The following is a 22295-nucleotide window of genomic DNA, read 5'->3' as shown; positions in this document are numbered from 1 at the left end:
TAATAATTATACCCGGGAGTTAATCCTAAGAATTACAGGCCCACAATATAAACAAAAATTTCTACGCAAAAAAATAGGATCACTTTTTGCATCAAAAAATGGCAGAATTAGAACGCTAGGGGGGTTAAGTTGTTGTGATGACAAAGTGGGTAGTTTACATGATTTTAAAAATTCTTCTATGTGGAGATTTGTAGGTTGTAAAGTATTAGGGTCATCCTTCAAATTATACAAAGAGAATTAGTAATCTTTAAATGCATTCGCAATGTCTTGTGGGTTGGACGACTTAGCTTTAGTAAGGGGGTGGAGAACATGGGCTATTCTGTTTTTGGCCGCTTTAGATTTTAATTGGTTAGCTAATAGTTTACCAGATTTGTTGGCTTGACTATAGTATCTAGATTTTAATATTCTTTACAATTTTTCCTGTTTGGAAATCAACAAGAGTCTTAATTCATTTCAACATTTGAAAAGTTCTTCCGAGATTGAGGCAGTAATTTGAGACTTGTGTAATAGTTCTAATGACTTAATTTTCCCCAATAGCAAATCTAATTGTTTGGTTCTTTTCTTTTTCTCACTAGAGGCTATTTGTAAAAGAATACCTCTCATATAGGCTTTATGGGAGCACCACAAAATCGTAGGATCTATTATAGGAGTGTTATTGATATCAAAGCACTCTTTAAGACAAGTTAGGATGTATTTGCTGGTCTCCGGGTTTGCGAAAAGAGAGGTATTATTTCTTCAGAGCCGAGTTGGATTTGTCTCTAGTTTTTCCTGTATGGACAGTACTACTGGAGCATGGTCAGACCATGTAATGTTGTGGATGACAGCACTTTTAACCATTTGAAGAGACCATATATCTAATAAAAGTAGATCAATTCGTGAATAGGATTGGTGTGGTCTTGTTCAGAAGAATGTAGGCATCTCCAGGCGTCATGTAAGTCTTCTTGTAGGAGAAATTGTGCTAAGATAGGTCTTGATTTGACTTTCTTGTTGGATGTATCAAGGTCTAAGTTCGGGATACAGTTAAAGTCCCCACATATAAGTAAAGATCCTTTTTTAACAACTTTTTTAATGAAAGCGATTGGCCAGTCATTGGGAGCATAAATATTCAAAATTGTTTGTAGAACATTATTGATTGAGGCTACTAAAATGATATATCTGCCTTGTTGATCCGATTCCGTATGGATTAAAGTAAATGATACATTTGCACTGACAGCGATTAAAACTCCTCTTTTTTTGAGTATATCTTGAGTGGAAGATATGAGGAAATTTGTTATTAGAAAATTGTGGAGTGTTTGCTACATTGAAATGTGTTTCTTGTAGGCATAATATGTCGCATTTAAATTTTTCAGCGTCATCCCATAATGCTCTACATTTAAAAGGACTGTTAAGTCCTTTAACATTCAAGGATAGAATGTTGAGAACCATTGTTGGAAAAGGTTTGCATGCTGTGGTAAATAGCACATTGCAGTGCCTTGCAAACTTTTTGTAAGGGTAGCCCGTGAAACCTCAAAAAGGAAAAAAAAAACAAAAATGCCAAGTAAAAAACACAAAAAAGTAAAAGGGAGGAAAGATAACCAGAACAAACAGAACAATTCAAACTGTAAAGAAAACAGGGTCCCCCGACCCAATTTACTAAATAAACATGTATAAAAAAAAAATTTTCCTTAGGATTTTGTTCTCCATTTAGTAGTAATATTATTGGAGGCACTATTTGAACTTGAATCAGCATTTTGGTCCTTCAGTATATGTATATCCCAAAGTTTCAGCAGATCACTATCCGCCTGGAGCGTTTTAACAACATAGAGAGATCCATTCTTTGTGATCAATAGCTTGACTGGTAAGCCCCATTTATATAAGATTTGATGGTTCCTAAGTGCTTGTGTGATTGGAGGAAATTTTTTCCTTGCCAAAATGGTTGCTTGCGATAAGTCAGCGAACATGGAAATATGAGCAAATGGATCGGGTAAGGTAGTATTTCTCCTGGAATATGCCATTAGCTGTTCTTTAATGTGGTAGCAGTGGATACATGCCAGAACATCCCTGGGAATCTTATCTGGAAGATAGGATGGTTTGGGAATTCTGTGCACTCTGTCAATAATAAGCTCTCTTAAGAATCAGCATTGGGAATTATTTTAGTGAACAAGGTTTTGAAGGTATGCTGTCAACTCTGTTGCTGCGATGTTTTCAGCAATGCCTCTGAACTTAATATTGTTCCTGCAAGATCTGTCTTCCAGATCAGCAAGTTTCAATTGAACTTGTTGCATGTTTTCAAAAGCTTTATTATGGGAATCAACTAAATTGTTGTGAGCAGAGGCATATTCACCCGTCTTGTTTTCAATATGATCAACTCTGTCCCCAATATCATGCAAATCCCCTTTAAGCTGTTGAAACAGTGAAAAAAGTCACTGTGAAGAGAGCCTCGCAGGGACACTAGCATTTGCTTAAGAGCAGTATCTGATATAGACTGATCAGAAGTAGGAAAGGGGGTCTAAGGAAGACTCTTCTATTGCAGCAAATTTATTAGAGATTTTCCTACCTTGTAAATCATCATTAGAGGAAAGTTTCTGCTTTGATTTTACAGGGCTGGTGAATGTTGAGGGAGATTGAGAGGTTTCATCCAGGATTGTTTCCTTCCTAGGAGATTGTATAACTCTGTTGGAATCTGAAAGGATTGTAGATGAAGCTGCACGTGCATGTGAGGTCAGCCTTCTGGCTCCATCTTGATTCTGCTGGTGCTCAGGGGAAAGATAAAAGTCTGTAAGTTTCCTAGGCAGTTTAGTGTTTCTCCTTTTTCCCATCTCTGCCTTGATTGCAGGAGAAGCTGAGAGGGAGAAAATTGTTGTGTTTGCCTCCTGCTTATTGGTATAGTCCCTGAAGGATGCTCTCTCTCTGCAGCCCTAGCAGAAGACTTCCATCTCAGTCGGCTTCCGGCCACACCCCCAAATATTTTTTTTTTTTGCTTTCCTGGAGTTTAGCTTTTGGATTCTAGTCATTTTACAAAAAGTTCCCCATTCCCAGTATATTTAGCATCTATTGCTTGGTTAGTCTAGGGGTCATGTAATAGAGAGATATAACTTGTTTCTTGGATTAGCGGGCTTCCCTCCCATCAGTTCTAATATTTATAAACAGTTCTATGAAGGTGCAACTCTTCTCCGTTCTTGTGGTGTTATCTATCACCATCATCACCATGTTCAGTGCTGTTTCTGCACTTGCTGTGGTGCTATTTTATGTTTACCACAGTATTTCTCATTTATATTAAAAAAAAACAAAGGTAACAAAAATGGGTTCTGTATTCTGTTTGCTTGTTTTTGATGCCTTTGTATTTATGTATGATCAGTATTTGTTTGTTTTGGAGCCTCAGAACCTACCCATAAGTCAATGTTTTAATTTACTTGTCCTCATATACATATTTATTATATTCAACATATTTCTGTTCCAAATCAAAGAAAGAAATAATGGTAACTACCAGATTAGTTTAACTTTACCAAAAAAAGGGATTTCACCTGTAATGAGTGATAGTCTTTTGATGCATTGCTCCCAAATTATTCATAGCTTTATAAATTCAAGAGAGAGAGAAAGTACACTCTTCCTAAATTTGAAGGTTTTATGTATCAGGGTATCAAGAAGAATCATCTGTAAAGTTTATTTGTGTAAAAAAACATTTAAAACAGCAGGTGGAAAACTGAAAAAGATGGTTAAGTGATTTTTTTTTTCAGCTGGAAGATAATGTAAATTTCCTAAAATGAAAACAGAACTACCAAGTGCACTGCAACACTAATGTTTATTTCATTTTGTAAATCTGTATTGTATGTTTGTATGCCTCTGAGCAGTGAATAGTGGTATTTTTTTTTTTTGTCACAAGTGGACCTCAGAATAAGAATCGGTGGTGTGTCAAAAATGTGAACTGTACACTTTTGCTAACTACTAATTAGTGTTGATGTTCAAATTCGGGTTGTCTCTATATTCGACCCGAATATGGCTGTTCAAATTTGGGTAGACCCGAACCGAATTTTCCTGCATTCGACAGCAAAAATTCGGGAGGAAAAATTTTTTTCTTAAATTACTATGCTGACAGCTCTGCTCCCCTGATCCTGGAGGCAATACGAGGGCAATAGAGGTTGAATGGAGATACTGCCCCTGATTCATCAAGCAGAATCGGATGATCACTCGCGCATTCGTATTCGCGATCCGAAATCGTACGCCGTCGCGCTATTCAGCAACTGAAAAAGCTTGCGGCCAGAGCCGCGCATCTCCGGAAGCTTTACACTGGCGAGCTTGCATTAAAAGTCACTGTTCCCCCAAAAAATCATTCTTTCTAATGGCACACATATTACCCTTAGCCCTAAAAAAAATGTTTGCGCTGTTTAAATGTTTTAAACATTTATGTGCGCTAAGAAAAAAAGCATATTTTTAAATCACTTATTTCTTTCCTGTTAGGCAAGAGATGTATCTTTTTATGTATCCTTTTACAATGTATCTTTTCATGTATCCTTTTATAATGTATCTTTTTATATCTGTTTGGAGGCTGTAGAAGCTCTACACAGTGCTGAAACAAACCCAAATTTTTCTCCCATTGACTTTATTGGTGTTCGAATTCGATGTTCGACCACCCAAATTTTTTTGCTATATTCGGCCGAATAGCTGCCGAATCGAATAGTGAGCTATTCGACCAACACTACTACTAATCCCCTCGCTCAATGTAATGAAGATGAAAAGAGTTTAGCCTTGGTGACTTTGGCTATTGTTAGATTAAGTCTTATAGCTGGAAGCTTAATAAGGATTTTTATCTTACACCATGTAATGTTCAAGTAATAAGTACTCCAAAACAACCAAACTTTAAAATCTGGTCAAGCATATTAACCTATAGCAAAATTTATGAAAACCTAGGGACCCATTGTGCTTTACTGCAGCTTTGGTCCTGATTCAGTGTACTTCTCCAACCTCCTCCTCCTCTGTTCCCACAACAAGGAATTTCAAATGTTTTTAGAAATTACAAACCAATAGGTTTACCTATTAGATTATGAATATACATTATGCATCCACTGCTATCCAGAGGGAACATAAATAAAAACAGCCTTCTAGGGCAGTGGTTGCAAAGTTTTCAAAAGTACCAACCTTTAGATCCCTGTAACACATTATTGCGCTGGGTACTTGCATCAGTGCAATATGGTGAAATTGATTCTGAATTCCTTTACAATGCAACATAATGTAAACATACTGATGTGCATTGCATGTGCACTGATGAGCTGTATGCATTGCTACATGCACTTTTTTTTAAGGTTCATTTTGCAAATTTTTGGAATGGATAAGATGCCCTATTGTAATGCACATAATACAACAATGTAATCAAGGACAGAACCTTAAAGAGTGGTGCTCTCTGGGATTTTATCACAATCGCTCACTCAAACATACATTCACTTTCATACATACACACATAAATACACACACATATATATATTTAATTTAAACACACACAGACATGTACATGCACTTATTCGTTATGCACAACAGATGATCTGTCACTGACTAAAGATGCGGTTGGTGCATGTTTCAGAGCAGAAAGGATCTCTGAGTAGGAATAAAGCTGTTTGGAGTCAGGTGGGTGTTGCTTATAAAAGATGTATTTTCTAGAGCAAGCGAGCGGGGGATGCACAGACGGCATGTCTGTGGAGCATGTCAGAGGAGCATGTTCCAGACCTATTTGGCCTTTACAAATGAGCCCAAAGATGGGCATTTTGACTAAGCAGTCACTATAGATAGATGTGAGTTGATCACAATCTTGCACAGAGATAGAGAATGCACAAATAAGCAGTGAGACCCTACAGCCAAAGGTGTACAACTAAATAACCAGAAGGATGTAAAATGTTTGTGCTAAATTCAACACCCCTGAATGAGAAGAACGCGGTGTTATGCGGAGCTATCACTAAAATTTTTACTTTACGCAAGGGTAGACTGTTTTGATCGCTGTAGTGATCAAGACAGAATGGGAGAGCAGAGCCTCCTGAAGTACCTATGTCAGGCATACCAGGAGGCTTCCGGCTGCTTTCTTTGCGCATGCCCAATTTCAAGCATTTGCAGAAGGGTCATTTTATTACAATGAGGGGAGAAAATGCCGATCTCATGCATGTGCAGTAAAAGTGGCACTCCCCCCTTTACAGCAGGCTATGTCACCTGACCTTGTGTCTGCACAGTTCGAAATCGGGTGATGTAGCCAGAGGGTGGAAGAAGAAGGGTGAAGATGGTGGCACCGGCGCTTCCTCTGAGCTGGGAAGAAATTGGATAGCAGGATAGCACGAGACCCAATTGAGCACATCTCCAGCGGGATTGAGGGGTCTGAGGCAGTAGGTAGGTGAGGTTTTTCCTTTTTTCAGTATCGCTTTAAGTTTGGTGTAAAAAGTTCCAAAATGTTTTTTGTTTGAAGCTAATTCTCACAATGCATACACACCACACTAATATACACACACTTAAACACACACACAAAATCACTTACATTCCGGACAAAAAGGTAAAGTGTATGGGTTGTGTGGTTGGCTATCCCTCCAGCCTCCCTTGCTAAAGCTGCTACTAACTGGAAAGCTTGGGGTCAGTGGTGTTGAGCAGCAGCATAACAGACTGTGGCCTATTACTGTCCTCCTCTAATGCACATAGGCTTGAGCTATGCAGGAAGAAACAAGGCCAAAAAACCCCAACAGAGAAAAAAATGAATGTGCCTAATGCTGGCAACACTTACCCAAAACATACATTTGTTGAGGCACACAAATTTTGTATCCCTGGGGTAGTAACAAAAAATATGTCTATAGTTTTAAAGAACAATTATTTTAAAGATTTATTGTACTGATATTACAAGTACAACATTTTTCATCTCAACTAAAAGATTCCTAGGAGCATCCATGCAAGTGACAGCAGATGTTCAGCTTCTTCACGTGGAATACACTGAACACTTACAGATAATCACCCAGAACCCATTTTAAATATAATGAACGGGTCGTCAAGCACCAGATACATGAAACAGCATAACTGGCCAATATACCCTTTCTACTATCTGAAAAATCATTATCGTCATTGAAATTCACATATTTTCAACACTTTTCAAACACAAACCTTATGTATTGCTATAGGTATTTAGTTAGGTAACGTATTTTTTCACTGGGCATATTGTAGCTTTAACACTATGTAATTTATACAATGGAAGAATGCTAAACGAGTTTATATTTATTGTTTATCTTAGTGAGAGCTGATGAAAAGACTGTACCTTTTAATACATTATTTTCCAATATGTTTTCTTGTTTTGAGTTGTCGTTCTTGTTTTTTTTTAAGTTTCAAAAAAATCTGATAAAATGAAGAAAGTACAGGCAAAAAATAAAAAGTGCTGGGAGTCACCTGCGTCGCCTGCAGCTTTCTTCAGCTCCGTGACCGGCCAGCTTATCCCATCTGCTGATGAGTTCCTGCTGCCAGTAATTACAGTGTGAATCGGCGGAGGAGGTGTACGATCCCTCTGGCACTATATCTGGCCACAAGGCGCTTGGCAGAGATAGCCCAGATCACCGAAGCCTTTCGGAATCTGGGGCTCCACAGAGCACCGGGCGGCCATCTTGCCCACGTGGGGCTGGTGCTTAGGGCAGCATCAGAAATGGGAAATCTTAGGCTAATCGCTCCAAGAGATCTACTAGGGTTCTTACCCCTTGGTCAAATACAGGCCACCTACTAGGCAGAATTCCCTGGAGAATCCTCCTGAATGGAGCATCCTATGCCATCCTTTCCTACTGAGCTTAACTGGCTCTGATCCAACCTGTTTTCTGTACGTGCACACAGGGAACCTACTGATTGGAATATTTCCCAGGCAACATGAGTACCTTTGAATAGGTTTGCCACATTTGAATCACATACACCTAGGCCTAGCCTGATTATCCTTACAGAGCATTATGGTGTAGTGATCTCCTTTGGATGGGACATCCCCATCAGGCCAGGGTGGTCAAAATGGGGTTCTGTGTTTCTGCTAAGAAATCCATTTCTGATTATGTATGGAAGACTTCAATTCTCTGAGGCACAGATATCATAGTGCAATCTACATTCTTAAGAAACAGCAATTATTTTAAGTAGACCGTTTCATACTATATATTCTGACGTTTTGCTGTCTCTGCTGCCTGCGTTGCTCTGGGTTCCTGTACACCTCATGATTTTATCTTTCATCCTATTTGAACTGTGTGCAGTTACTTAGTACAAATAAGGAAAGGAAAACCAGCAGGCCACTTCTCACAAAAACCGGAGATTGGTTACTTTTTTGCCAAATCGCGACTACCTGGAGCAACAGGGGATGGCCCCACCACCAGACACTCATCTGTACACACATCCCAGATAGGGATGAGCAAGTGAGATTTGTGAGATCGATCTTGCAGTGAATCGGGCCTTTCTTGCGTACCAAACATTTAAGCGAGAACAGCCTTGTGATTCGCTATGATGTCATACTATTGCCCACTATTTCCGGCCGGAATGGCGCGGCTGGGAGCGAATTATTTGCTCCCAGGATGCACAGCAAGGCCCAGCAGCCCAATCAGGAAAGATCTGAGCACAGGCATATATACATGGAATGACCGAGGGGTTAGTCACTCCGTCTTGTGTTCTGTGTGAAGGATAGAAGCAGGGAGAGACATGCATTGTGACAGGGACAGGTTAGAAGCCTTCTGTATACCTGTGTGTATATATATATATATATATATATATATATATATACACAGATATAGCAGTTTTTGATGCTACCTGGTCTCATGTACCAAAGAAGCCAGTTTGCTACAGAAAAATTTTTGTCCTACTCTCCAAAAAAATACAGATATTTCAGTCTTTGATATCTATTGCTATTAAGCAATAAAACCAGTCTGCTACAGAAAAATGTCTGTCTTAGTCTAAAATAAATACAAATGTTTCAGTGTTTGATACCTCTTGCTATTTACCATAGAAGAGCGTTTGGTAACAAAAAATTTAAATCCTTCTTTATAAAAAATACAGATATTTCAGTGTTTGATACCTCTTGCTATTTACCAAAGTAGAGTGTTTGGTAAAAAAAACATTTCTATCTTACTATATAAAAAATACAGATATTTCAGTGTTTGATACCTCTTGCTTTTTACCAAAGAAGAGCGTTTGGTAAAAAAACAATTCTGTCCTATTATATAAAAAATACAGATATTTCAGTGTTTGATAACTCTAGGCAGGGGAGCTATAGACTTCACTAATAAATCTCTCAGTGGTAAATTACAACTTCCACTCCCTGCTCTGATAGAGTGTGATATAATACCTGATGATAAATCAGAAGTTCCTTCTCCAGAAGTAGCTCACCATCATCCTCACCTGCACTCACCTCACCTTCCTACTGTCAAGCCAGATGTTTCTATTCTTTTACTCCTTGGGAGAAACATTTTACAAGTGCATAAGGTACGCAAGCAAATTAATGGTCTTTCTAATGCCCCTTATGCCCAGAAATGATGTGGGTTGGGTCATTGTAGTTGTAGGAGAAGTTTGAGTTGGTTCTCTACACCCACCAGAAAGTATCAGCACCTTAAAGACATTTGTGTTGGCAAATGGGCGCTCATCTTTTTTTAGTCCATGCCACAACAGTTTCATTGTCAAAGAAATTGTAGGCAGCTAGGGATGAGCGAGAAGGCCTCTGACAGTCTCGCGAAAATTTCCTTGAACTTCCGATGAGTCCGCAAAATTTCAGCGAACCGATTTCCTGAATTCCATTAAAGTCAATTGGCCCACTTTAAACATTAATAGCAAAGCCTCAATACATGTTAAAACCAAAAAGTTTGCTAGGTATGTGTAAGAGAACAGTGGCAACAAGGAAAAATGCAAAAGTTCCAAAAGACCTCATGGTTTTCCAGAAAATAGCAGGCAAAATGACAGCAGGCAAATAGGCGATGAACAGCATACAGAAGGCAGCATAAACATTAGGACATTGAGAAGGGGTGGCACTACGTGTGAACTCAACTCACAAGCAACAGTCTCTGCCGTCCAAACAGCAGGAGACCGCATTGCTAGCTGGCATCATGACCTAGATGACTTGTGTTAGGAATGCCACCCATAAAGTTGTGGACAAGTAGCGCAGTGACATTAGGCAGAAGAATGGAGTACCAGGGAGCGTGGGTCATCGAGAGCAGTAGCAGTGTGTGGCCTCTGGTCAGCTGTCACCAGGGAGATCGCATTGGTAATTGTCGTGGAGAGCTGGGTGTAGTGCATTGTCAATGCCACCCAGAAGTGTGTAATACAATTTTAGTGAATGGAGTACTGACAGGCGGCAGCAGCAGCAGGAGCAGGAGGAGACAGTGGGCCCTGAGATGAAGCAGGGACCACATTGGTAACTGGCATCTAAAGCTGAGTGTAGTGCATCATCAATGCCACCCAGAAGTGTACAATTTTAGTGAATGGAGTACTGACAGGCAGCAGCAGGAAGAGGTGGTGGGCCCTGAGATGGAGCATGGACCGCATTGGTAACTGGCATCTAGAACTGGGTGTAGTGCATCATCAATGCCACCCTTCTGGGTGTACAATTTTAGTGAATGGAGTTCTGACAGGCGGCAGCAGCAACAGCAGGAGGATGAGGCTGTGGGGCCTGAGAGGAAGCGAGGGCCATAATAGTAGCTGACATCTAGAGCTGAGTGTAGTGCATTGACACCCACCCAGAAGTGTGTAATACAATTTAAGTGAATAGATTACTTACAGGCGGCAGCAGTAAGAACAATAGGAGGAGGCGGTAGGCTCTGAGACGGAGCGTGGACCGCATTGGTAACTGGCATCTGGAGCTGGGTGTAGTGCATCATCAATGCCACTCAGAAGTGTACAATTTTATTGAATGGAGTACTGACAGGCGGCAGTAGCAGCAGCAGGAGGAGGCAGGTGGCCATGAGATACACCAGGGACTGTATTGGTAACTGGTATCTAGAGCTGGGTATAGTGCATCATCAATGCCACTCAGAAGTGTACAATTTTAGTGAATGGAGTACTGACAGGCAGCAGCAGGAAGAGGTGGTGTTCCCTGAGATGGAGCGTGGACCGCATTGATAACTGGCATCTAGAGTTGGGTGTAGTGCATCATCAATGCCACTCAGAAGTGTACAATTTTAATGAATGGAGTACTGACATTCGGCAGCAGCAGCAGCAGGAGGAGGCGGTGGGCCCTGAGACACAGCGGGGACTGTATGGGTAACTGGTATCCAGAGCTGGGTATAGTGCATCATCAATGCCACCCAGAAGTGTACAATTTTACTGAATGGAGTTCTGATAGGCGGCAGCAGAAGGAGGCGGTGGGCCCTGAGAGGGAGCGTGGACTGCATTGGTAACTGGCATCTAGAGCTGGGTGTAGTGCATCATCAATGCCTCCCAGAAGTGTACAATTTTAATGAATGTAGTTCTGACAGGCGGCAGCAGCAGGAGGGGGCGGTGGACCCCGAGAAAGAGCGTGGACTGCATTGGTAACTGGCATCTAGAGCTTGGTGTAGTGCATCATCAATGCCACCCAGGAGTGTACAATTTTAGTGAATGGAGTACTGACAGGCAGCAGCAACAGCAGGAGGATGAGGCAGTGGGCCCTGAGACGGAGCGGGGACCGCATTGGTAACTGGCATCTAAAGCTGGGTGTGGTGCATCATCAATGTCTCCCAGAAGTGTACAATTTTAGTTAATGGAGTACTTACAGGTGGCACCAGCAGGAGGCGGCGGTGGGCCCTGGGACGGAGCGTGGACCGCATTGGTAACTGGCATCTAAAGTTGGGTGTGGGGTATCATCAATGCCACCCAGAAATGTACAATTTTAGTGAATGAAGTACTGACAGGCGGCAGCAGCAGCAGGAGGAGACGGTGGGTCCTGAGATGGACCGGGGACCGCATTGGTAACTGGCATCTAGAGTTGGATGTAGTGCATTATCAATACCATCTAGAAGTGTACAATTTTGGTGAATGGAATACTAACAAGCGGCAGCAGCAGCTGGAGAAGGCGGTGGGCCCTGAGATGAAGTGTGGACCGCATTGGTAACTGGCATCTAGAACTGGGTGTAGTGCATCTTCAATGCCACCCAGAAGTGTACAATTTTAGTGAATGGAGTACTGACAGGCAGCAGCAGCAGCAGGAGGAGGCGGTGGGCCCTGAGATGGAGCGTGGACCCTATTAGTAGCTGGCATCTAGAGCTGAGTGTAGTGCATTGACAATCCCACCCACCCAGAAGTGTGTAATGCAATTTTAGTGAATGGAGTATTGACCGGCAGCAGCAGCAACAGCAGGAGGAGGAGGGGGTGGGCCCTTAGACAGAGCGGGTACCGCATTGGTAACTGGCATCTAGAGCTGGGTGTAGTGTATTGTCAATGCCACCAAGAAGTAAACAAATTTTTTTATATGGAGTACTGTCAGGCGGCAGCAACAGCAGGAGGATGAGGCGGTGGGCCCTGAGACGGAGCGGGGACCTTATTGGTAACTGGCATCTAGAGCTGGGTGTAGTGCATTGACAATGCCACCCACCCAGAAGTGTGTAATACAATTTTAGTGAATGGAGTACTGATAGGCGGCAACAGCCGCAGCAGGAGGAGGAGGCAGTGGGCCCTTAGACGGAGCGGGGACTGCATTGGTAACTGGCATCTATTGCTGGGTGTAGTCCATTGTCAATGCCACCCAGAAGTGTGTAAAACAAATATATGAAATTTGTGAAGATCCAGACCAAGATGTTTTGTGCGCCAGATCTGTTGCTGTGGTCTGTGATGCCAGAAGCAATAGGAAGGTAGAGGATATTGCTAGTTTGCATCATGAAATGGATGACATGAATGCCAACCCTAAATCCTACAATACTTAGCTTAAAAATTAGGCAAAGGCAATGGTAACTATCAGTGTGGCAGTTCTGGGGGTTTTCATCTGCAGTTTGTCAGCTTCCCGGAAGCAGCAGAAATGTATAAAAAGTATATTGCTAGCTGGCACAATCGCAAGCATGACATTGGTGAGGAATGCCACCCTTGGACGTTGCGAAAAATTAGGCAGGCTCAGCTGACAGGGTTTTGGTGATAGGCAGCCACAGACTCAGCACAGTAGCAGTGTTGGTTCACAGAGGCATCTTGGTTGGCCAGTGAGTAGTTGTGTCAGTCAATCAGTGACATCTGCAGTGGGGATATGATGGATGTTAGTAACCCACCTTTTGTTCATTTTCAAAAAGGTTAGGCGATTGACATTTTCCCGGGACAGTCGTGATCGGTTGTCCGTGACCACTCCGCCAGCGGCACTGAAGGTCTTTTCGGACAGAATACTGAATGCCCGGCACGAAAGAAGCTTGATGGCATACTGCGCCAACTGCGGACAGATTTCAAGCCTGTTGACCCAAAAATTAATGGCGTCACTACTGTCAGGACAGGCATCCTCCTCATAACTACTGTCTTCAACACCACCACCAGCCAGAAAAGAGCCAACGTAATCATGCACTATGCGCTTCATCTGTTCTTGATAGTTATGCCCCTGCACTTCACTTGTTTGAGGTGGCCGCATCAGGTTTCGCCAGGCACCCAGAAAATCTCCCCTGCCTTGGCCTAGACTTTTGGATGTGTGCGGCCTGCTGCCACTACGGCTGCTGCCGCCGCTACAGGAGGATACGGTGGAGGCCATGTCCGCCTGAGCTCCCTGTGTGGGATGTGGTGCAGGGAACTCCTCACACAGCTGGACCCATATTATTCTGTTTAGGCGGGTCACCTTTTCTTTCTCTTGCTTCGGGTTGGGTAGAAACTGTGACAATTTGTCTTTGTAGTGGTGATCCAGAAGGGTGGCCAGCCAGTAATTATCACGGTTTTTGATGCTGCAAATGCGGGGGTCCCTCCGTAGGCATCGCAAATTGTGGAAACACATATGAAAGAGGGGTTCCCTCATCCTCCTCCTGTCCCTCAGAAGGCGCCAAAACATCTTCCTCCTCATCACCCACCTCCTCCTCTTCAAGCTGCAGCAGTTCCTGTTGTTCCATCGCCCGCACAATGCCTGGGGCGTGACAGCACAAATGCGGGTTGGACTGGTCCTGTCCAGCAGCCCCAACATGGTCTCCCTCATCATCATCATCATAATCATCTTCCTCCTCCTCCTCTTGAAAATCCTAATGCTGGCCAATGTCCCTTCTTGCTCCTCCTGATGCTGACTGTGCGCTATGGAGTGTAATGTCACCCTCATCCTCCTCCCTCATTTCTTCCCCTCCTTTCCCATCGCCACTTTCCTTCAGGCCACACGGTATTATCAAGCAGAAAGATGATAGGTATGTTAGTTCCATAGTTCCAGTCTGACTGCTCCCGACTCACAACGTTTGTGGCCTGCAAAAGGGGGCCAGTTCCTTGCACAGCGTGTCCATCTGCAGCCACTGGTAAAATAGCCCAGTTGTGTGGCTGTACCAAGGGCCCCGCTGCCCCATGCACCACACTGACTAATTAATGGCGGATGGCTAGCTTTTGCTCCAACAGAGGCTGGAGCATGTGCAGGGTAAAGTATCATCTAGTCACAGTGTCACAAATGAGTCTATGAAGTGGCAGCCTCTGTTGGCGCTGGATCTTGCTAAGCGCTGCGGCGGCAGTAGGGGATTGGCGTACAAGGCTGCAGATGGAGCAAGCCTGTCTCAGTAAGTCCTGCAGTCCTGGGTACGTGCGGAGGAACTTCTGCACCACCATGTTCAGTATGTGCGCAAAGCAGGGCACATGTGTTATATGGCCCATGGGCAGCATGGCCACGAGGTTGACCCATTGTCTCAGACTACGTTCCCTGTTGTGAGCCGGGAGGGCGTCAGCCAAGCCTCAACCTCTCTGTGTAAAGCAGGCAAGAGTTCTCTGGCACTGTGACTTCTCTCCCTCAAGGACACCAGTTTCAGTACTGCCTGGCAACGCGTGTGCTTGAGGGAGCTGTAGTGGCGTGCCCACTTAACCACAGTGTCCTCCACTGCTGGCCTTTTAGAAGGAGTGTCGAAAAGAGGGTTGATGGTGGAAGGAATGAAAAAGGAGGAGTAGGAGGGAGAGGACTTGGGTGGCCCATGCTTTCCCATCACACCCCTTTGGCGGGGGTATCAGGTGCTGCAATGCCTCTTGCAGACTACCGCCCACTGGGCTATGCAAGGCCACCCATTTAGCAGTGAAGGACAGGTGGCATCCCACTCCGTGCCTGGTTGTCCAGCTGTTCATGGTGACATCGATTTGGTTAGCCACCAAGAATGCCAATGCTCAGGACAGCTTACCCATTACATGTGCATGCAAACTGGGTACAGCTGTGCCAGAGAAGTAATGCCTGCTTGGTATATTCAACGGTTGCTCGGTACAGGCCATTAGGTCACGGAAGGGAGCAGAGTTCACAATGCTGTACAGCTGTAGCTACAAGGCCAATAGTTTGGCTGGATGCTAATGGAGCTCAATTACTCTTTTGTTGGTTGGGCCCATATCCTGATGCTTTGCACAGAAACCTGGGGGCAGAAGCTGATACTTCATCGCAGCTGGAAGCTTCGTCAAACAACAAGGGAGAGTCATTGGGAGGTACAGGCACATTAGCCACGCTAACTCCTGTCTTTGCCCCGTCATGGCTGTGCTGGTTGCTGCTGCTGCTGCAGGAGAAGAAGAGTCTGCTAAAGAAGAAGGGCCTGCTGCACTTGAGGCCACTGGGACCCAGTCCACAATACTCTCCACATGACGTGGTTTTATAATTGTATTGCACCCTCTCAATACATCTACCAGTGTACTGGTGCTCTGCACACATCCCAGACCTGTTTTGAGTATGTCCCCTACCAAATGCGGCAGGTCCCCAAACGCCATGCCTTCCCCTGCGTCTGTTGCTCATCTTTTACTTATTTGGGCAAAAATGCACCTGTACCAACCGTTTTTTTGGTAAATAGGAACAGTTATCAAACACTGAAATCTTTGTATTTTTTTAATAGTGGGACAGAAATTTTTATGTACCAAACTGGCTTCTTTGGTAAATAGCAGGAGGTATCAAACACTGAAATATCTGTATTTTTTATATGGTAGGACAGAATTTTTTTTAACAAACGTTTTTCTTTGGTAAATAGCAAGTGGTATAAAACACTGAAATATCTTAATTTTTTTTATAGAAGAACAGAAATTTTTCTGTACCAAACTGTTTTCTTTGGTAAATAGCAAGAGGTATCAAACACTGAAATATATGTATTTTTTATATAGTCGGACAGAATTTTTTTTTTTTTACCAAATGGTCTTCTTTGGTAAATAGCAAGAGGTATCAAACACTGGAATATCTATATTTTTATCGTAGGACAGAGTTTTTTTTTACCAAACTGGCTTCTTTGGTAAATAGCAGGAGGTATCAAACACTGAAATATCTGTATTTTTTATATGGTAGGACAGAATTTTTTTTAACAAACGTTTTTCTTTGGTAAATAGCAAGTGGTATAAAACACTGAAATATCTTAATTTTTTTTATAGAAGAACAGAAATTTTTCTGTACCAAACTGTTTTCTTTGGTAAATAGCAAGAGGTATCAAACACTGAAATATATGTATTTTTTATATAGTCGGACAGAATTTTTTTTTTTTTACCAAATGGTCTTCTTTGGTAAATAGCAAGAGGTATCAAACACTGGAATATCTATATTTTTATCGTAGGACAGAGTTTTTTTTTACCAAATGGCCTTCTTTGGTAAATAGCAAGAGGTATCAAACACTGAAATATCTGATTTTTTTTATATTAGAACAGAACTTTTTCTGGACCAAACTGTCTTTTTTGGTGAACAGAAAGAGGTATCAAAGACTGAAATATATGTATTTTTTATAGTAGAACAGAATTTATTCTGTACCAATTTTCTTTGGTATATTGCAAGAGGTATCAAACACTGAAATATCTGTATTTTTTTATAGTAGGACAGAATTTTTTTTTTTACCAAATGGCCTTCTTTGGTAAATAGCAAGAGGTATCAAACACTGAAATATCTGAATTTTTTTTTATAGTAGAACAGAAATTTTTCTGGACCAAACTGTCTTCTTTGGTGAATAGAAAGAGGTATCAAAGACTGAAATATATGTAGTTTTTATATAGTAAGACAGATTTTTTTTTACCAGACGGTTTGGTAAAAAGCAAGAGGTATCAAAGACTAAAATATATGTATTTTTTATATAGTAGGACAGTATTTTTTTTAACAAACGTTCTTCTTTGGTAAATAGCAAGAGGTATAAAACACTGAAACATCTATATTTTTATCGTAGGACAGAGTTTTTTTTTACCAGTTTTCTTTGGTAAATAGCAAGAGGTATCAAAGACTGAAATATCTATATTTTTTTTATAGTAGAACAGAATTTATTCTGTACACGTCGTCTTTGGTAAATAGCAAGAGGTATCAAACACTGAAATATCTGTATTTTTTATATAGTAGGACAGAAATTTTTTTAACAAACGGTCTTCTTTGGTAAATAGTAGGAGGTATCAAACACTGAAATATATGTATTTTTTAAATCGTAGGACAGATTTTTTTTTTTTTAGCAAACGGTCTTCTTTGGTAAATAGCAAGAGGTCTCAAACACTGAAATATCTATATTTTTATCGTAGGACAGAGTTTTTTTTTTTACCAGTTTTCTTTGGTAAATAGCAAGAGGTATCAAAGACTGAAATATATGTATTTTTTATATAGTAGGGCAGAATTTTTTTTAACAAACGGTCTTCTTTGGTAAATAGCAAGAGGTATCAAACACTGAAATCTCTGTATTTTTTATAGTAGAACAGAATTTATTCTGTACCAGTCTTCTTTGGTAAATAGCAAGAGGTATCAAAGACTGAAATTTATGTATTTTTTATATAGTAGGACAGATGTTATCTTTTAACAAACGGTTTTCTTTGGTAAATAGCAAGAGGTATCAAACACTGAAATATCTGTATTTTTTATAGTAGAACAGAATTTATTCTGTACCAATTTTCTTTGGTATATTGCAAGAGGTATCAAAGACTGAAATATATGTATTTTTTATATAGGACAGATTTTTTTTTTAACAAACGGTCTTCTTTGGTAAATAGCATAAGGTATCAAACACTGAAATATCTGCATTTTTTATATAGAGGGACAGAAATTTTTTTTTTACCAAATGGTCTTCTTTGGTTAATAGCAAAAGGTATCATACACTGAAATATCTGAATTTTTTTTTATAGTAGAACAGAAATTTTTCTGGACCAAACTGTCTTCTTTGGTAAATAGCAAGAGGTATCAAAGACTAAAATATATATATTTTTTATATAGTAAGACAGATTTTTTTTTTTTTACCAGACGGTTTGGTAAAAAGCAAGAGGTATCAAACACTGAAATATCTGTGTTTTTTTGGTAAAGAGGTATCAAATAGAGATGAGTGAATTTCTCGAAAATTCGATTCAGCCGGTTCGCCGAATTTTTCAAAAAGATTCGCTTTGATCCAAATTTATTTCCGGGCTGCCGAGAGCCTTGATAGTGGTGTAGAACACTGTGCCTTGCAGTAACACGCATAGGGAGTCTGCTGTGGTAGTGAAATAATACTGTGTCAGTATGACATGTACAAGTGGCTGAAGTGCATGCAAAGTTTCCTGGCCATTTTTATGATGTCTTGCAGATGGGTGGAAGATGTCTTGCAGATGGGTGGAAGACTTCAAGAACTGCTTGACAACCAGATTGAAGTCGTGTGCCATGCAGGGCGCATGGCGCAGCCTTCCTTGATGCAGCGCCGACACAATGTTCTTCCCGTTGTCGGTCACCATGCTTCCGATTTTGAGTTGTCAGGGAGAAAGCCATGATCCATTTCTTTATGAATCACACAAAGCAGTTCCTCCCCTGTGTGACTCTGTTCACCCAGGCAAACCAGGTGCAGAACAGCGTGACACCGCCGTGCCCTGCACATGTGATATGCTGGAGGGGCACTGTGAATTGTCCCTGCAGTGGAGGCTGAGGACACGGTGGAGGATGAGGAGGCAGAGGCTGACATTGTCTCAGGACCAGCAGTGTGAGAACATGGAGGTGGAAGCAGTGTCACCTGGCCAAGTTGCTGGTGTGGCTGTACAGGAATCACATTCACCCAGTGGGCAGTAAAGGACATGTATTGTCATTGACTGTAGTTACAGCTCAAACGTCGGCGCTGCCGTGCACTTTGGCAGACACCGACAGGCTCAAGGACTGGCCCACCTTCTGTTCTGCATATTTGTGCAGGGCTGGTACTGCCTTTTTCGCAAAGAAATGACGGCTTGGGACTCTCCATCTCGGCTCGGCACAAGCCATCAGTTCACTGAAAGGTGCAGAGTCCACCACTTGGAAAGGGAGGGACTGCAGCACCAGCAACTTGGACAGCAGCACATTCAGCTTCTGCACCGTTGGATGAGTGCATGCATACTGTTGTCCCTTGGCAATCGCTTCGGTGATCGATTGCTGACGGAATGACTGACGAGGAGAAGGAGGAGGAGCAGGACCATTTGGACCAGCAGAAGATGGAAATGACATACAGCTACCTTGGGCTGAGGTGGTGGAGCCTTGACTGCTTGAAAGCCGATGCATGCCACTGGGTGATGCAGCAGTTGCTGAGGCAGGCCGGACCACCACATCGGTGCCACGGTTCTCCCAGCCCACTTTATGGTGATGCTGCATATGTTGACCCGGGGCCGTGGTGCCAACATTGGCACCCTAGCCATGCTTCACCTTCTGCCCACATATTCTACATATGGCCATGTTAACCTCCTCCGGCGGCTTAACAAAAAACTTCCACACCGCTGAGTAGGTGATATTCCCCCCCCAACACTCCGCACTGACTGACTGCTACCGCCGCTGCCTCTGTGAACCCCTGCACCACTACTTCCTGGGCAGGTAGGCTGCTGCAAAGCAGGTGGTCTACTCTGGGCACGTTTGGCTCCCTGACCTCCCACTGCTGCCACCCTGCTGACTACCATCCATGGTACCACCTTGCTGGCTCAGCCGCTGCCTCACAGGCAAGCTGCCACCCTCTTCTCCTGATGATGATGAAGCCCTTTCTTCACCCGGCTCCCAAGTGCGATCGGCTTCATCATCATCGAGTAGTGTATGCACGTCACTGATGTCCTCCTCAACAGTCTCTGGGTCAGTAGCCTGACCGCTCACAACACCACCTCCCACGCCACTCTCTTCATCACTGCTTGCCTGCCTAGCAGAGGAAGTGGCGGATGTCTCCTCCAGATCTTGGCTGGGCAGTAGCTGCTTGCTCTCCTCCACTAGCTCGTCCTCACTGTATAGTGGAACTGAGCCCACAGCATACAATACTTCTGTGGCTGAGGGAACGGCAAGGGACAGAGGCAGTTCGAGGACAGGTGAGGGCACAGGGCCTGCTCCCGGGCCATGCCAACTAAGGGTTGTGTCTGACGAACCCACCGACTGTTGGCTGGGGGTGTCTGATGTCACTTGGGATGAAGTGGATGACCGAGTTAACCAATCTAGAATCGCTGGTTTGCCGGTCAAGACACAACCGCTAGATGACACCGGGAGCTCAGGCCTCTAGCTGCGACTCCTGCTGACACGCCCCCTTACTCTGCTGCGACCTCTGCCTGCACCAGAAACATTTAGGCCCCTGCTACTCCTCTGTGCATGGCCTGCCGCTTCTCTGTCTGACATACTTTTACTTGAACTAAATAAATGAAAAGCAAATTAAAACACACCTAAAAGCGACGAATATATTTTTATTTTTGTACAGAAATAGGCCACTAAACGCTTTCACCACAAATAACTGCAACAGTGAAGTGCGTAAATATTTTTCTTTTTGTACAGAAATAGGCCAATAAACGCTTTCACCACAAATAACTGCAACAGTGAAGTGTGTATATATTTTTCTTTTTGTACAGAAATAGGCCAATAAACGCTTTCACCACAAATAACTGCAACAGTGAAGTGCGTATATATTTTTCTTTTTTTACTGGAGCAGGCCAATAAATGATTTCACCACAAATAACTGCAACAGTGAAATGCCTAAATATTTTTCTTTTTGTACAGAAATAGGCTAATAAATGCTTTCACCACAAATTACTGCAACAGTGAGCTGCGTATATATTTTTCTGGATTTGCTGGAATGACAGAGCTGTATAATGGCTATTTGGATCCCCAAAAAATATTTCCCAACACTTGTAAATCGCTTTTCTAGCACTGTCCCTAGCGCCTTCTGACTTCTCTTCCTGCAATAAGATGCTGTGAAATGATTCCTCCCTATCCTTTCCCTGCACTTATAAATCGTTTTTTGAGTTTTTTTCTCACAATGAAGTTTTTGCTATCACTCTCCCTAGCGCCTCTGCACACGTCTCTCCCTGCACTCAGAATGCTGTAAAATGTCCTAATCCAAGATGGCAGAGGATAGTTATAGGGCTGTGACATCTCAGGGATGGCTGCTGATTGGCTGCATGCATGGCATTATGGGTCATCCCGCTTTCCCAGAGTTCCTTGCCCCATGTCCTCACACGTGTAGCCACCATTTTAGGAAAAATTGCGATTCGTTACCAGAATTGCAAAGAAATTCGGATTCGTTGCATATCAAATTTTTCCTGAAATTAAGATCGAATTCCACTTCGTCAGCTTCGATTTCTCATCTCTAGTATCAAACACTCAAATATCTGTATTTTTTTTTTAGAGTAGGACAGAATTTTTTTTATTTTCCAAATGATCTTTTTTGGTAAATAGCAAGAGGTATCAAACACTGAAATATTGCTATTTTTATATAAAAGGACAGCATTTTTTTTTTTACCAAACGGTCTTCTTTGGTAAATAGCAAGAGGTATCAAACACTGAAATATCTGTATTTTTTTTAGAGTAGGACAAAATTTTTTCTGTAACAAACTGTCTTTTTTGCAAAATAGCAAGAGTTATCAAAGACTGAAATATCTGTATTTTTTTAGAGTAGGACAGACATTTTTCTGGTGCAAACTGGCTTTTTTGCTAAATAGCAGAAGATATCAAAGACAGAAATATCTATTTTTTTGAGAGTAGGACAAAAAATTTTCTGTAGCAAACTGGCTTCTTTGGTACATAGGACAGTTAGCATCAAAAACTGTTATATCTCAATATTTACAGATATACAGAAGTCTCCTAACCTTTTCCTGTCACAATCCACGTCTCTCCCTGTTTCTATCCTTCACAGAAAACACAAGATGGCGTGACTAACCCCTCCCTCATTCCCTGTATATATGCCTCTGCTCAGATCTCTCCTGTTTAAGCTGCTGGGCCTTGCTGTGCAGCTGTGCTGTTTACAGCTTGGTTGCGCTGGAGTAAATTTAGGAGCCAATTACACTTATTCCCTACTACCCACACAGCTAGACTTAGAACTATATGA

Source organism: Pyxicephalus adspersus, chromosome 3 (assembly GCF_032062135.1).
Source record: "Pyxicephalus adspersus chromosome 3, UCB_Pads_2.0, whole genome shotgun sequence".
In the NCBI taxonomy this organism is placed as follows: domain Eukaryota; kingdom Metazoa; phylum Chordata; class Amphibia; order Anura; family Pyxicephalidae; genus Pyxicephalus; species Pyxicephalus adspersus.
Note: the sequence above shows the minus strand (reverse complement) of the source record.